Genomic DNA, 4,273 nt, shown 5'->3' on the forward strand with positions numbered 1-4,273 from the left:
ATAAAACAAACACAGTCACAACCTTGTAGAAAATCCATACACCAAAAGACTACATGAAGAGAATAAATTATTTGACAGTTAAGAAATCCAATCCAAAGAACTTCTTCACATACCTCGTGCCTGCACACAGCGGATAAAAACTTTATGAAAATCTAATAATTTTCCAGAGAGGAAAATGAAATCAAGCATTGTCCAGAATACATTTCACTGTATAAAAAATACCTGCTGTGAGTAGAGCAATGGGGAGCTTTCAAAGCAGTTTGATCTGAAAACACACCAATATCTTTAAAGAAAGACCTCATTTCAATATTTATACTGACTAATATCAATGACAGCAGCATCTCTTTGAGGGGAACCTCCTGGGTGTACCTCTGAGAACTCCCATCACTGCGTGTGCTCGTCTCCTTTGTACCTCCAGAAACTTCCAGAAGCAGAGCTCTTGAAGGCACATATTTATTCTAGGGCAGAGTGTTGCTGTTTTTTCCAGGTAGTTTGTCAGCTTAGTGTCACCCATTCGTAACTGAAGAGTCGTCCTGATCAGAGCTCCCTCTTTAAGGACCCAGATGCAGAATCCCTTTTCACGGGGCAGATGATTCTCCATCACGCCAACGTTATTTTATGATGATGTGTTACAATCTCGGGAAGAAAAGGTCAGGGCTGGCACTGAAAGAACAGTGATTTATTATTCAGAGGAAGATTGCATTGCAGCCCATAAAGCATTCAGTGCTACTATTAAGACAAAACCTACAGTCAGACCAGCAGCAATACTACAGTCCAATGGTGTTTAACTCCTGCCCCAGCAGGAAGTATGAGAACCATCCCATTTTTAAAAACTGCAGTTCTGTGCTATCCTATTCTCTCTTAATTAAAGTCATAAACAATAATTTGATTAATAATGGTTAAAGCCACTGTCCAACCTTGGTTTTTCTCCCTATAGTCCAATATTCTTTTAAATGTTAATGAAATATTAAAGGGTTTTTTGTAAGATCAGGACAGAGAGAGGGAAAATTAGCCAAACATCTGTGATTATTATGTTGCAAACCTGATCAAGTACACCCTATACTTTAAATTTTATGTGGACATGCTAAGAAACCTGAAAAGACAGATAAACCTTGATAAATCATCCTTGTACAGAACAGCTCAATCCATGTCCTAGGAAAATTATTCACTAGTCTGGAAACATCTACACTGAATTAGGAGTCCAATTTTGAATGAAATCCTGGGAAACTGTGTGGACATGCACAGCAATGGAAGAGCCAAGCAGCAGGGTGTAGTCACAGGGACTAAAATAGTAGGAGGAGATGAGGTATCTCATCACTCTCTGTTAACCAGGAATGTGCTTTGGGAGACCATGGGCTGTTGGGTGTGTGAGGACCCAAAGCCCTTTTCTAGATAGAAAATTAGTTTCTTTAGAAGTCTTTCATTATGAGCTGAAATGACAAAAATTATGACCTGTGCCTAATTTGTCCACAGTTGAACATTTACTTGGACTCTGCATTGATGGCAGCAGGGAAAAGGGTTGTGACTGGACTGAACTGGGCATAGCTCTGATTCCTGAAAGGATACACAGGACATCCTATTGCAATACAGCTTGAAGGATAGTAGGGAATAGTAGTGAAAAAGAGTACTGCTACTATAAATGAAAGTTCTTTGGTTGTTTTACCTCATCATCCCAAAGCACTCCCCCAGATACCAGGGACTGTTTACTCATTTTCACCTTATTTTGCCAGTGCACTGAATCCTTCACCAAAATGGTGCTGATCCTGCTGAAACCTTTGCTGAGTTCTAAGCAGTGGTTTCCCACTCAAAAAGTGTACCTTAATAACACCTTTTACATTTGTGTGTAAATTACTTTAAAAACCTTTTACAAAAGACATGTTTTTTTTTCTTCTAATCTCTCAAAACCCTTCAATTAATGAAACCTGTTATTTCATGGTATGCATTAAAAATATTAACTTTTAATTCTAATCAGCATCAATAGGGCATTTCTTAAATTCACATATCCATCTTCATCAGTATTCAGCAGAAATACCTTTTTAAAAAGAAGTCAATCCTAAATGAGAAAATCAAGTGTGAAAATATTTAAATTTCTTCAAAATTCCATTTGGGGGGCAAAAAGTCAGAGTTATTTTATTTATTCTTGAGGAATGGAAAGGAGACAAGGATTTCTCTGCAATTATCTGGAGTTTGGAAAATCTGAGATTATTGAAGATATCAAGATAAGCTCTTAGGCTTTAAAAGACTAAAAGAACTTCTGTGGAACATAGAGGTCTGACTACAGATGAGACAGCTCAAGTAAACCAAGCCAAAGCAGCCAAGTCCAGGATGTTGTAAGCCAGGGAGGAGTTTGTTCAGTTGAACACAGCTTGCAAGAGGCAGCTCTACTATTTGGGAACTTGATAGCAGTGGAAGAAAATGCATGAAAGTAATAAATTGGAGTGCTTTAATAATGTGTGACCTAATATACTGCTTTAAAATATTAAAATTTCAAGTTATGAAAGATTCTTCTCATACCTGATATACGAGGATGTTTCAGCAGCTTCCATTATATCTGAAATAGATGCTTGGAATTGCTGATCCTGATAACTTCACTGAATTGACTGTAAATCTGGAGAAAATATACCCCCAAAACTAGCTGGTTACATAGGGAAAATCCACAGAATTGTTGAAGCACACCACAATAGATGCTAAAAGCTCACTTTTATGGTTAAGATATGAATGCCAAAATACATATTACTCATTACAGGTTGAAAGACAATGTAAGTAGGTTATGAATTCACATTACAATACAGTATTTATGGTTAAGCTGCCTTCTTTCTAGCATAGTAACTTCAAAATCCATCAAGATTTACACTTATGCCCAGAGAGTTCAAAGAAAAATTTAAGAAATAGGACCCTCTAAAAGCAATTCTTGTCAAACTGTATGTACTGAAATCAAAAAACTACTTATAAGTGATAGAGTGGTAAAGACAAAACATTCATCTAATCATCAGAATATATGAAGCACATCACAAATCTTTCTAACAGTTGTTCTTTTACAGTAAAAATAATCTGTAAAAAAATTGTTTTGTTTGCTTTGACCATCCAGGAGTTTATTTTTGTGACTGGCACAGCTACACATTTATGGGAGGGCAGAAAGACAGACTTGACACTGTTCTGAGGCCAAAAAGGCACAGATTGCTCAAACCTGCTACTAACCTGCCTTGGATAACCTCATTATTCTCATGCAAATTAAGTTCAAAACATAAACATTTTAGGGATTAATTTGAAAAATCATTTTTATGAATATATATATCTGCTTTATCAAATTAATTACTCATTTCTTTTATTGTACTTTTTATTTTTTATGGTTGTTATCCACTAACCAAAGGGTTCTTTGTAAAGCATAATTTGGTCTGATTTTGGGACAGCACTATTATACCTTTGCCATTCAAGAAAGACCTCTCTCTGAAAATCAATCCCATCTTACCTTTTTGATAGCTACCATCTTCCAGATCCTTTGGGTTTTAAACAAATGTTGAAGAGACGTTTCCATTTTGTGTAAATTGCTGCTTCCTTGTTTGTGCTGCAGTTCAGACAGATTTTGAAGCCTTGACTTCAGACTCCAAAGCTCCTTCACATTAAGTCCCTTGGCACTTCAATCCTGTTGCCTTCACTAATTAGTTTCTCAATCTGCTCTTTTGGAATTAGAAACCTCAGTCACCAACCTGTTTTTGTTTATCCTTCTATTTAACTGAAAATGCATCAATTTGCGGTTATTTATTCCGAGGTTATTCTCTTTGACCAGCTGATAGTGCACCCTCCTGTTGGTTCCCCGAGTGCCCAGATGAAGGAATCTGATGCCTAATGCATCCCACATCCCATAGTTTCTGGTATTATTGGCAGCACTTGCTCCAGTCGATGTGTGCAGATGCAATTCTGCTGTAATGACACAGATTTGGTAGAATTCCTCTCTCCATAACATTAACAATCTCAGCATCTATTTCAATCCATCCATGGAAAGTGGAGCAGAACAAAACACTGACTTGGAGAATGTTCTTTCACAATCTTTCCCCAAAGTGGTTTTCTGATTCTTACCTCCATAGGGCTATTTTCCCCAAACTGTGCTACACCAGTCTGCCACTGCCTCTTTTTCTTCCTTTCAAACCCAACTGTTTGAAAACAAGTATTCCTCAATTCCTCTGTTTTAGTCAGGATAGCTCTTAAAGAACGCTTCTATTGCTGTTTTTTTTAAACCCAAGAAGATTTGACATAGGAAAAAAACCCCAACTCA

General features: G+C 37.0%; 1 long non-coding RNA gene across 1 annotated transcript; it reads right to left on the minus strand.

Moving 5' to 3' along the window:
* Positions 1-397: 397 nt before the first annotated feature.
* Positions 398-3,922, minus strand: LOC113947962. The gene is made up of 3 exons (XR_003527939.1): positions 3,470-3,922; positions 2,515-2,608; positions 398-663 (listed from the first exon to the last, which is right to left on the minus strand). It is a non-coding gene; the product is annotated as an uncharacterized LOC113947962 (long non-coding RNA).
* Between the last annotated feature and the right edge of the window lie 351 nt (positions 3,923-4,273).

This window comes from Corapipo altera, unplaced genomic scaffold, assembly GCF_003945725.1.
Source record: "Corapipo altera isolate COAL_440 unplaced genomic scaffold, ASM394572v1 65, whole genome shotgun sequence".
NCBI lineage: Eukaryota > Metazoa > Chordata > Aves > Passeriformes > Pipridae > Corapipo > Corapipo altera.